The 13,416-nt window shown below is 41.8% G+C and overlaps 1 protein-coding gene across 2 annotated transcripts in view; it reads right to left on the reverse strand.

Annotated features, from left to right (window-relative positions):
• LOC119722955 (5'-nucleotidase domain-containing protein 1-like) overlaps positions 1–13,416 on the reverse strand; it is a 42,236-nt gene that overhangs the window by 15,558 nt on the left and 13,262 nt on the right. The window lies entirely within an intron of this gene.

The raw sequence follows: 13,416 nt of genomic DNA on the forward strand, positions 1-13,416 counted from the left end.
TTCATTGGTTGAACGTTCACAATCCTCACGTAGGCATGCGCAACACTACAAGCGAGTCAGAATTTTATAGTTCTAAATTCAAAACGCAACGCCCCAGGTGCGTTCTGCGTGACATCGCGCAGAACATGTTACGCGCGCGTCAATCTCCATAAAAGGGTTGTTTACATCTTACTCGCCAGCTGAACACTCCATTATTTTGCTAGAGGGATGTTTCAAAAAGCATGAAGTGAACTTGTTGAACAAAATCGGGATTTTTTTAACGAATTATTTGATATTTTTTTACGGATAAGGTATTTATGAATGGGAATAAATATGTGCTCGGTCGGTATTTATCACTCTAATACCACTTAGAGTCTGGGTGCTGATAATTACCCTCGCCTCCGGCTCGGGTAATTATCAGCACCCAGACTCTAAGCGGTATTAAACGAGTGATAAAAACCTCCGGAGCACACATTTATTCCCTTAATAAACATTGTTGAGGTTAAGTTGTATTTTTTCTTTTTTTGTTGGAATTGCTCTGTAAATAAATCACTGGCCATAGTGACTTGTGGTGTAAAATCTGTGCTGGGGACTGGGGGATGAGGGATGACGAAAATAAGATAAATTGCCAGGCTGTGGATATTAGAAAGGGGGTGGGGTATGCTGGATGCCACATGACATTAGGGGGCGCTGTTTATGATACAGACGTGTGCATATTATGTATACTTACGCCCCTTAACATGCTTAACCTTACACCAAATGGCGTATTTAAAGCTTTTGTACTTTTTCTCCCTTTTTCAGTACTATTGAACACATTTTGGTTGTTGAGAAGTTTGAAAAATACCTAAAAATCTTCATTTTTTTTGTTTCTCACCACGAAAAAGTGGGGGATGATCCAATAGCCAATCCCCCCTGGTCAAAAAGTGGGGGGGGGGGGGATATATACCCCTATCCCCTCCCCCCCCCCCCAGATTTATGCCCCTGCTTCTACCATTAGTTCTCCTCCTACTAATGTGCTTTATAGAAGTACATATATTCAAACCAATCGCTCTTCCAATTTCTGATATTATACAAATATTGACTGCTTCTGTTTTTTCGCCGAGGGAAAACAGAGGGAGGCTAGATTTACTTCACCACGAGATAAAGCATTCAATATTTGTTTTATAACATTTCACCCACAGATTCTGCTTGGTTTTAATATTTTAAATTATATAATTCTGAACACAGTTGAAATAAAATTCAATTTCAATATAAAATTGGTGGGAAATATATTTCTCTCTTCCAGACTACCCCTTCACAAAATGTTTGAACCCAACTCTGCGGCGCGCTCTCTATGGAACAATACGCGCAACGCGCACACCAGCATGCATTTTCACACAAATACAATGTACCTCGCCGTAGATATAGTACTTTGGATGCTAATGGTATAGTACTTTGGTTGCTACGGGTATAGTACTTTTGGCCGTGCACAGAAAGATAGCAAAAATAGAAAGTATCATGTGACTCGCTCTCGGCCAATCAAGACACAGAATCTGTCGGTGAGGTGTTATAAAATATAATATTTTACACTCTTAATCTCTTTGCATTAGTGAATAACTACGGCAAGTACATGTACAAATAATAGTGGAAGTTTCCCCACTGCTTTTTGGGGGGGTAAATTTGGGAATGAAATTGTAACTTCTGGAGGGATTTTGAATTCATTCAACAAATGTTGGAGTCATCCAAACCTTTGATGCATTTAATGCTGGACAAAACAAAAAGTAACATTGTCTCAGTGTAGCTACTAATGTTCTTTTTTGTTGGATTTCACCATACATGAATGTCGAATCACTATAATAAGGAAACAGCTTATTATTAGGAGAATAAACAATGATAGAATAAAATATTTGCTTAACATTGTTTCAGTTTTAACCAAAGCTATCCCTTTATTTGTTCAGTAATGTAAATTTAGCTGCTACAAACGGGAAATGTTTATGCTCAACCATTTCCTTGTTTCGAGGTCAAAAGTATGATTTTCGTCGTAAACCTTGACTGTAAAAGGATTTTGCGAAATGAAAGTTTTTCTTCATGGAAAATCTTACTTTAACAGTGATAGATGAGTGTTTGTACTACACTTGATTCTTTCTTTTCAGATTCAACTCAATATTATCTCAATTGGATTTCAATAAACGCACCTTCATGTCCCAGTATTGTGGCTCAATGGGACAAAAATTAAGATCTCTAATTAACAAGTCAGTAATTTGGGAGAAAAAAAACAGTAGTTGAAATGGCATCCACTGTAACCTTGTTTGATAGTAGGTGATTGTGAACTTTTGTACTGTAGATTTCACATGTACATGTAACTGTTTAAGTATGTGAACATGTATTTTGGTCAACAATTAAACTAGGACACATGTTTGCAACACAAATGCTGGAAAGGACTTGCATTCAAATGATGTAATGAGTGAAAGACTCAACAAGAGATAGTCCGAGAGCCCAGTGAGGTTTAATTAAAATATCGTGCACAAAAGGTTTGATGGAAACAGCGAGTAGGTGGGGGTGTCCAACCTTCAAAACCGTCATTCTTAAGTGTTACACCCCGTGCGTTTGAGAGGGGGCACCACCTCAAGACCCCCAAATTGATTTTGAATTAGACTATCGTGCACAAGCACGGTTCAAACGCCAAAAGATAGTATTCGATTAACTTATCAATGACCAATAACTTAAGAACGAGAAATCCTGTGCATTCCATGCTTAAGAATGACTTAATTAGCGCTAATATTTACCATTAATTGGAATTTTGAGCACAAGAGTGAAACTTTCACTAAAAGCTAATTAACGTGACTATAATGCAAGATCCACAACTTAAGAATGGATATTCCTGTGCAGTTTGTGCTTAAGAACGAGTTAAAGTTCAATAATTAGCGGCCCGCTAAGCAATTAATTTTGTATGTGTTTGATTAGAATGTTGAGCACAACGATCGTTCCGACACCAAACGGTAGTGTATGAGTCAGTGTTTGCAGAATTTCAACTTAAGAATGACAAATCTTGTGCAGAATCTACTTAAGAGTAGCACACGTGTACGCTAAAATTAAGATGTGAAGACACCTCTGCCCCCTGTCTGTGATCAGGGAACGGGCCCGACAATGCCGACAAGGCAACAGTGGCATAATCAGAATTATTTCAGTGGCAGGGAGGGGGGGACACACCGGCATTTTATGAGGGAGCACCAAGGGCAAACCAACATCATTTCCCCTCATTTTCTAGGCCGCCACAAGTGCTGCAAACTTGAAAAGCAGAGGGATGGGCTGGACCTCTATGGATGCTTCAAGCACTCCTTTTTCGTATTAATTTATTCACATTTTATAAAGCTGTGCTGTCGGAATTTCGGGTATTTATGGTCTAATCCTATTCATTTTAATAATTCACACAAAATGTTTTTAAAAGACTCTTCCTCGGCTACCTGGGGGCACCTTAGTCTATGTAATTGACCACGGCCATGGTCTATTACGTATAAACAGATTTGCTGATTAATTAGCCAAGACCCCGCCCAGTGGCGTCACCAGACTTTTCAGTCTGGGGGGGCACAGGGGGGGGGGGCACCAGCATTTGATGGGGGGGGGCACTTAGGTGGATACGGATCGCCGTCCTGGGGGAGGGGTCTAAGGGGAGGGGGTGCCCCCCTCCCCTTTGGAAAATTTTCGCATACGGAGGATGGGCTAGATGCAAAATGGTGCCACATTTGATGCTAAATTCGATCTGAAGATATCTCCAGAAATTGCTATTTTCGAGGTAATGATTTTAACAACGCGCAGAATTTTTTTTTACCAACCCAAATCTCAGATGGGGGGGGGCACTCGGGGGGGCACTAGGTTTTCCAGGGGGGGCACGTGCCCCCCCTGGCCCCCCCTTGGCGACGCCACTGACCCCGCCTCTTGACCTCCGAGATTTTGACCAACCAGCGGGCGTTTTCTATATCACGCCTTTGGTTATTCACCCGTTGCGCGTAAAATAGACAATGGATAAAAAAAAAAACGTGTGCGCTCTGTTTCATGTTACGCGATATGGAGCCGGTTGCTGTTGTATTACAAAACACTGCATTTGAATTGACCTATCAAACCATTTAGTCCTGACTTGGGAATGAAATGACGTCACGATTTAGCAAAGTCGACTCTGATTGGCTGGTGTGCGGCTTGCACAAATTTGCATGTCAGGAGATGTCAGACGTTACACAGGATTTGGCTCCATGGATAATGGGTGATACTCAGACTAGGGGCACCTGGGGGACTCAAAATTTTGTAATTTTCTCTGAATATAATGTCCACGCCAAATCCATATACTTGAGACCAAAAAGTCTCTCTTGTTTCAGAACACTCCCACCCCTTCCAATCAAAAATACTTATTACCATGTCATTGCTAAGGAAAGACAAAAAATAACAGTATTGACGGGCAGGCCCTTCGAGAACCAAAATGTACAATATGCTAAATTCAATGAGGGCCAAACTGCAATGGGTGAAATTTGTTTTTGAAAAAAATATGCATAATTCAAAAATAATTTGTTATAATTCCAAAACTTATCCATGCTTATTGGAACTAAAATAAAAGTCTGCGTCGTCTGGCAATCCTCGATTCGAGGAGTTGTCACTTTTGCTGCTGTCTCCCTCGCTGTTGATGACTGGTTCGTGGCTATGTAGTCCTAGCCGTGACCGTATTGGTCATCCACAGATGGAGCAGGAGAACTACGGGGTTGAGTAAGGCTGAGACGCCCGTTCTTTCCTTCGGCGTCTTTTCTCGTCCTCAGGCGTGAGGTCTCGAAAAGCTGAGCTCCACATGTGATGGTGGAGCGCCAGGTGGAGCGGTTAGCTGCTTTGTCCTCCCAGGTGTCAATGGGAATTCCACAGCGGTGCAGGTTCAGTTTGAGGAGGTCCATCAAACGTCTTTTGGGTCTTCCACATGGGCGCTTGCCAGAGCTGAGTTCAACAAAAAAAGTTGTTTCGGTAGAGCGGTGTCCTCCATCCTTCTCACGTGTCCAAACCATTGCAGTTGATGTCTCACAATCATGGCTTCGATACTGGTCATCTCAGCACGTTGGAGAACATCAGAGTTACGGATGTGGTCCTCCCATGATATCCTAAGAATGGCCCTTGGTTTTTGTTGATGAAAACGTTCCAGAGCACGTACGTGACGCCGGTACAAAGCCCACGACTCACAGCTATAGAGCAGTGTGGAGAGTACAACAGCACGATATGCCTGGAGTTTGGTAAAGGTCTTCAAGTAGTGGTTATTAAATACTCAATGATGTAGTCGCCCATATGAGGAGTGTGCCAGCCGAATGCGATTGTTGATGTCATCATCGATGTTTGGCTTTTCGTTTAGAATGCTTCCAAGGTAGCAAAATTTGGAAACTTGCTCCACAGGCTCTCCATGAATAGTGATCTGAGGAGAGGAAGCAGGTTGAAGTGGGCAGTCTTGTGCAAGAAACTTTTAATAGTCTTGTCGATGTTAACCTCAAGGCCAGCAGACTCGTAGGCCTTGACGAAGGTATCAGTGGCATATTGAAGGTTCCTGGCAGATGAGGCTGGGACCATGTTATCATCGGCAAACTGGAGTTCAGAGACACTCACAGAGTGAGTATGGGATCGAACCTTTAGCTTCCTGATATTGAAGATTCCTCAATCCACCCTGAAGTGCACAGGAACCCCAGGTTGCTGTTCAGCAGTGGTTTTGTGGAGAACTGCAGCAACGAAGATCGAAAACAGGGTTGGTGCAAGGACGCACCCATGCTTAACTCCAGTCTCAATTGGGAAGGGTGGAGAAGTTACCTTTCCAACACTGACACATGCTTCCATGTCATCATGGAGACATTTGATCAAGTCCACGAAGTGGTCCAGGCATCCATATTGACAGAGGATCTTCCACAAGAGGTTGCGTGGGACTGAATCAAAGGCCTTATGCATATCAAAGAAAGTCATCAGTAGTGGCTGTTGTTGTTCCCTGGCTTTCTCCTGCAACAGGCGAGCACAGAATATCATATCTCCTGTTCCTCTTCTAGGTCTAAAACCATATTGTGACTCGAGGAGAATTGTTTCACTGAGCTCTTGGAGTCGGGCCAGCAGGATGCGAGAGAATATTTTCCCAGCAATGGAAAGGAGGGCAATTCCTTGGTAATTTCCACAGACAGACCGATCACCCTTCTTGAAGACTGTCACAAGATTGGCATTTCGAAAATTCTTTGGAGCAGTCTTTGTCTCCCAGATGTGGAGAATCAGGGTGTGGAGACGAATGAGAAGTGCAGTTCCTCCATGCTGGAAGAGTTTGGCAGGAATGTTGTCCGGACTAGGCGCTTTGTTTGGTTTCATTTTAGAAACTGCAGAGCTGCAGAGTTGGTGGCGCAGACATCCACATCCTCTTGGGATGAGCTGGAAGATCATCAATAAAATCTTCTGCATCGGAGGATGGCCGGTTCAGGAGAGTATTAAAATGTTCCGACCAACGTTGAAGGATATCTGTTTCATCGGTGAGAATGGTAGAGCCATCAAACGATTGTAGATGTGAAGGGGCATGAGAAGCCGGGCCGTAGACAGCACAGATGGCTTGGTAGAAAATTTTCGTCTCATGGCGGTCGGCATATCCTTGGATTTCAGCAGATTTTGATATCCACCAGTTGTTCTTCAGTTCACGAATCCTTTGTTGGGTGAGAGCTTTCTTGTTCCGGAAGAGGGCCTTCTTAGATGCGGACATTGCAAGTCTCTTTTCGTTGATTAGGTCATGGATTTCAGGATTGTTCTCATCAAACCAATCCTGGTGACGACGGCTGGCAGACCTGATCTTGTCTTTAGCTGTCAGAACAATGGCTTCTTTCAAAACTGACCACATCCCTTCAACGTCAGATATCTCCGAGGAAAGAGAATCAAGATGTTGTTCCAGAGCGGTGCGGTAGTTAGATGACACCGTCAGGTCATTAAGGGATGCAACATTGATTTGCCTCTGGGCTGGGTTGGCGTGGGTCTTTGGTTTGGGTTTAAATTTCAGTCGAAGGATGGTCATCACTGGGCGGTGGTCAGTCCAACAGTCATCTTCCAGAAGAAGGTGTAGCCAGATCCGAATTCTGTGGGTTGGCCTTCATCTGGACGTCTCGTTTCACAGATGGCAGCTATGTCGATATTAAAACGGGCCAACTTCCTTGAGACATGAGAAGTACGTCGCTCAAGTCCTCCTGAGCCATCTCGGTCCATTAAGGTCCGCACGTTCCACACAGCAACGTGGAGGGGTTGGCAGATGTGTTTCTCTTTCTTTTCCTTTTTCCTCATCTCTGTCTCTTTCTCTTTATTTGTTTCTTTCCTGGTACGGTAGTTCGACCGCATGTGGATGAGCCCACTGGGTGCGGTTCCCAGCCGGGCCATGTTGTGAAGAGCGTGTTTAAATCACCTTTTCTAGATCCTTCCCCTGGTGTGTGTTGAGCAGCGCTCCGTCTAAAAAGATCTTCTCAGCTGCGGGTGCAACTGCCTGTGGCCAGTGTCTTCACAGGGTGACATAGCCACCGACCATCACACACCTACCGCCAACGTGTGGGTTTCAGGCTGAAGACTTCCAGGATTCACCTTCCCTGTCCTAGTCACCTGTCGCCGCTGGGCTTGGAGGTATGACGATTGGCAAAGGTGAGCCACTCGCGTAAAAGATTAAGGTGGGGTGCAGGCGCGACTCCGGTTCCCACCACCTTGGCCCACACATTCCGGAATCCATGGCAGATTGGAGAATCTGACGATGGCAGAACACATGGGTTGCAGCAGACTGCTGAAATCCCAGTCTAACGGGATTCGCCTCAGAGCCTGTCCACAAGGCTCGTGGGACTGAGGCCAGTGTCGAGAAACTGCTTTACAAGTATTATTTTTCCTCCTGCAGGGTACTCAGCCGCCCTCCCCATCACCAGGCGGACCTTCAGGGGGGCGCAACATTAGTCGGCAGCGACTGACCTTAATGTCTGCAGTACTGACCTTAATGTCAGTATTGCTGGTAGTCCAGTTGTAAAGGAGAACTCTTGTAAATGTTTAGGTGTTATTTTTGATGAAACTTTAAGTTGGGGCCCACACGTTGAATACGTGAAGAAAACAGTTTCCTCTAAACTATAATAAATAAACTATGTAATTTCTTTTATTTTACAGTGTGCTTGAGTTTATTTTTGAAATAACTGCCACAGTATTTTTTGCTATTCTGGGGGGTTGTTTTGCAATCTGATACGTATGTCTCAATGCTATTGCGTTATTTTTCACAAAAGAGTTATGCTATCTAACAAGTATTTTGCGTTATTTCGCGATAACACTTACATTTTCACTGTTTAAGCCATGTAGAAATTGGCCTCCGTACCATACAGTCGTAATACGGGTTATAAAGTAAAGTCGTTCTTAATTAGATTTTGCACAAGATTTGTCATTCTTAAGTTAAAATTCTGCAAACACTGACTCATACACTACCGTTTGGTGTCGAAATGATCGTTGTGCTCAACATTCTAATTAAACACAAACAATATTAATTCCTCAGAGATCAGTTAATTATTGAACTTTAACTCGTCCTTAAGCACAAAATGCACGGGATTATCCATTCTTAAGTTGTGGATCTTGCTTCATAGTCACGTTAATTAGCTTTTACTGAAGGTTTCGTTCTTGTGCGCTCAAAATTCTAATTAACTGTAAAAATTAGCGCTAATTAAGTCATTCTTAAGCATGGAATGCACGGGATTTTTCGTTCTTAAGTTATTGGTCATTGATAAGTTAATCGAATACTATCTTTTCGCGTTGGAACCGTGTTTGTGTGCAATATTCTAATAAAAAGTCAATTTTGGGGGGGTCTTCAAGCGGTGCCCCCTCCAAAATGCACGAGGTGTGACACTTAAGAATGACGGTTTTGAAGGTTGGACACCCCAACCTACTTGCTGCCACCATCAAACCTTTTGTGCACGATATTCAAATTAAACCTCACTGGGCTCTGGACTCAGATCTTTGTCTGTTTGCAACAGAACATATATAGGCTTTTCCGCATTATGCTTTTTTTTTATCAATTACACGCCCCTGGCTATGCATGTACATTTCAATGGAATCAGACCTACAGTTCTTTATTTTATTTTTTAAATATGCCACCTGCCACCTGCCACCAGAGTGCGCTCGAATAATGCATGATGTCACTGGACAGATTTTTGAAAAACCCACCCTTGCCACAGGCTAACATCGTTGAAAGCAGGTTCAAATAATAAGGCAATTCCAGTTTCAACAGGAAAGAAAGAAGACCATGGATTATTCTATCGATTCCCGTAAAAAAAAAAAAAATCAGACCTCTCACAGTTGATTTTAGATTGATTTTCAAAGACGAAATCTAGAAACCATTACTGAGTCATTAATCTGACTGAGTGACAAGCTAACCAGAAAGCTCAAGAGCTATGTCAACTGTGCTATTTGAAGCTAACATGTGGATTATATCTCTCGTGGTTGAATTTTCAGCAATATTTTAAAGTTTAAGGTCGTTTTATTTTAACTTCCGGTCTAGTGACGTCATCAATTTTTCCCCCTCAACTTTTCTTAACATGAAGCTGATTATATACATGTACATCGATTATGAAGTGATTATTAGCCTTCACTTTCTCTACCAATGACTTCCTCTTTTCATCTGAGGATGTCAGGCAATCAATGTAAGGTACATGTGTGTGCTCCAACACATACCAGGGGTGTGAGTGAAGGTGTAAACAAGCTGAACTTTGAAATCTCCTATACTTTTGTACACAGCAAGTGAGGGGAAAAAAGCTGAAATCCAAAACAAAAAAAAGCTGAAATCAGCTTTAAAGCTGAGATTTCACACCCCTGACATGTACACGAGTGTTGAATGCTGGGCTGTTTCCCGCAGTCTGTTGAAGCGGCACATGTACAACTGTAGCTGACTGCTGAGGTACCATACTCAGCATGCAGATGGCAGATTGGGGGGGGGGGGGGCGCTGGTGGTTTTGGTGGCTAATCACCTCTTCCATCTGACTAATGTTCAGGGTTCGACCTTACTTTTTTTTCACTAGCCAGCCGGGCTACTGAAACAGACTCTTAACTAGCCCGCGGGCATTTTCACTAGCCCACTTGGTTTCCTTTTATAAACAACACTGTGCATAAGCAGATCAAATAATTTAACCCTAAATAGTTAGTAAAATTAGACACAAATTGATACAGGTTTGCTTTCTGAATTAAATGATATATTTCTTTCTGTCCTTTCATCTTTGCCGTAGCCCAATAATTTTGTATTTCAGTATACATTATATTTACACATAGTATACATGTACATGTTACTTCCGGTTTGATGACGTCATGTGCAATTTGTCTAACCGAGTATTGATTATCAGAGAGGGTGGACATTCATCATGAAATGAAAAGAATGTCTGAAAATACAGAAATTACAATGAATGTAATAACACCTAAGGTCCGCTTTGATGATGTCACAGCATGTGGAGGTGTAAGATCAGCAGTGTAGTGCATCGGTTCACATGTGTACGCATCCAAACAACCTGGTATCCACCATAGATTACTTAAGATAGGAATTGTGTACCAGCAATCAGCTGGCAATTGCTCAAACAACAACGTGGATGTGTCGTGAATGCGAGTGAAATGGGTGGGTAATTAGTGACAGAATAAACAAAAGGAAGTGCACCTTAACCCCATTTTTCACTTTATTTATTTGTACAATTTTTTGGGGAACAAGAGGTAAATAAAATTAGCAAATGTACAGGAAAACAAAACATAGACCGCCCGGCTCCTGCCATGCTCCTGCCATATTTAACTATTTGTGACAGTGTTTCAGTTTGACACAGCAAAAATGCAACGTTTGATGCAGGCTTTAAACAATGGAGCTGTTAAGACTGTAGCAGTGCCCCCAAAAACCAAAGTGTACCTGTATTAAAACAAACATAACATTAATTATAACATTGGATGGCTTTGAGGGGGATACAAGAATATTGTGGCGAGTGCAATACATGTACATGTATACTCTTGTATCCCCCGAAAAAAGCCATCCAACATTATTTACATAAGGCTGACTAGCTTGATCCACAAGAAATAACTTTCAGGACACTGCATGTATTTCTCAAATTTTGTCGAATTATCGTGCCGCTCAAAGCTGCCGTTGTGGCTGTTGACAGCATGCGCATTTACCCTGCTAGTGCTGCGCAAGAAAGGGCATGAAGAGTAGGTTATGACCCTGCTAGTGCTGCGCGCTGTGTCCGCATGCCGCGCGCTCTGCGCTACATGTACGCTCTGTTGACTGGTTGACTTTTAACGCACTAAATTGTGCGGGAACCGGCCAAAATGCCCGGATGACTGCAATATCAATATTATTGCAGTCATCCGGGTACTTTATTGACATAATATTGCAGTCATCCACATACTTTTTACCAAAGCAAACAATACACTGATTTATTTTTACCACTGGAAGCTTGATATACATAATAATATAATCTTATGTGGGCATGTACGCACATTATACTAGTGTTCAAGCACTTCATATCAATCCCTAGAATGAATTCCACAACTTCCTTGATTAATATTATCATACATGTAATTGTTATTATTTATATAAACACCTTACATTATTAACATATTAAGATACTTATTGTACAAAATACTTGGTAAAGTACCAGTATATCCAATCTGGGGTAATATGGGGTGCGACTTTTAAGAAAACAGGGATTGTTTGTGTACCAGTATGTATCTGGCAACAAGAACCAATTGTTGGCATTATTGCGTACACAACTCAGTCATGTCAGTTGGCCAGACAAATGCACCCTGAGTTGCACCGAAAATACATGTACCTCTTATTATCTGGTTCAGCTTGATCGTTTACTGCTGTATCAACGATATCTCCAGTCTTTGATGAGTGTTTACATCAAATTTGAATGAAAATGGAAAATATCGGTCCTAAAAGTGAATTCAGCTGGTTAAGTCAGGGACCTCGTTCCAGCTCCAATGGCAAATCCCCCATGTCGTGAGCCTATTGCTGGATATTTCAAGCTGCTGCTGAATGAAGTTGTGACACAGTGGAACGGCCAGCTTGAAAAACAATGCTTTTGCCGAAACTAGTGGGCAGGTTTCTAAGATCTTTACCTTCCATCACACTTTTCATTGCACAGCGTTGATGAGGTTCAAATTTTCCCAAAATTTTGAGTTTATGTGCAGTGAAATCTAAGCTTTTCTGGACTAAATTCACATTGATACTTTTGTCAGAAGTTGCCATCTTGCTTTGCTCATTTTCTCTGTGAGCATGTGTGATGTCACATCGTCTAAACAGATGCAAGTAATTTTACATTTTAATTGGTCAATATTCACAATATGATGTAAGCCTAATGCATGACAAAAATTATGCATGACAATTTCTTTACCAAATCGGTAGATACATATAAAGAAAAACATAAGCGTTCTCCACGACATGGGGCCCCCACGCACCCGGGTAGCCACGCACGCCTACTATGTAGGTGTGTGACTACACTTACTTCATCTTCAGAGGATGCATTAATTACAAATATAACAATTACACAACATCATTACTTTAAAATCTGGATGTAAACATGTATTCAATCTACCCCTTGAAATTTGTCAGTCATCATCATTGTCTATATTTAAATCTTCTGTGAAAAGCCATATGTTTACCTCAGGTTTTTGTGTTTAATTAATTGGTGCTCATTACTTCTGTCACTACTTTCTGTTATCAAATTTAACTTCATTTATAACTGTAATTGTTTTGTATTTTTTGTATTGTGCACCATGAGCGTCTTGCTTGGGGGATACCAGCGCCTTATAAATGTTCATATTATTATTAGTATTAAGGTTTGGGTCTTGCTGACATTTCAACATTATACATCAAACCACAATCTATAACCTGTCCCACAAAACCAAGACTGACTACACAACCAAGTTTTTTTTCAATCTTTGAATCTTCAAAGCATGCAGTGTGTACATGTATGCAGTAATTGATCATTGTGGGGTTTTTGCATCTGTATTTTTGTAATCTACATGTTTACACACTTCTTTTTATACAATAGTCATAGGCAAGTAATGTACATGTACAGTGTCTGTAGGATGAGATTAAGACCCAACCCATACAGCTTTGAAAATCCAGTTCTGAAAAAAAAGGTTTACACAGAAACTCACACAATCTTGCTCGGTATCTGTGATGGGGACCACACAACTGTTGAGCAACAGTTATTATGGGGACTGAAAACAGTATTGGGACAGCAGAAAGTCCCCATAACTTGGTCCTAACTTCACTAACAATAGAAAACTTCCTCATAACGTGGTGTCTGCTCGCCCAACCCATCCAGACAAAGTATGTACATGAATGGTATGTATACAACTAACTACATGTACACAATGTATGTACTTGTACGTATGTACTTCCGCTCCCTCACACTGATCTCAAACAAATGTGAGGACTTAGGG

Source organism: Patiria miniata, unplaced genomic scaffold (assembly GCF_015706575.1).
Source record: "Patiria miniata isolate m_02_andy unplaced genomic scaffold, ASM1570657v1 HiC_scaffold_16, whole genome shotgun sequence".
NCBI lineage: Eukaryota > Metazoa > Echinodermata > Asteroidea > Valvatida > Asterinidae > Patiria > Patiria miniata.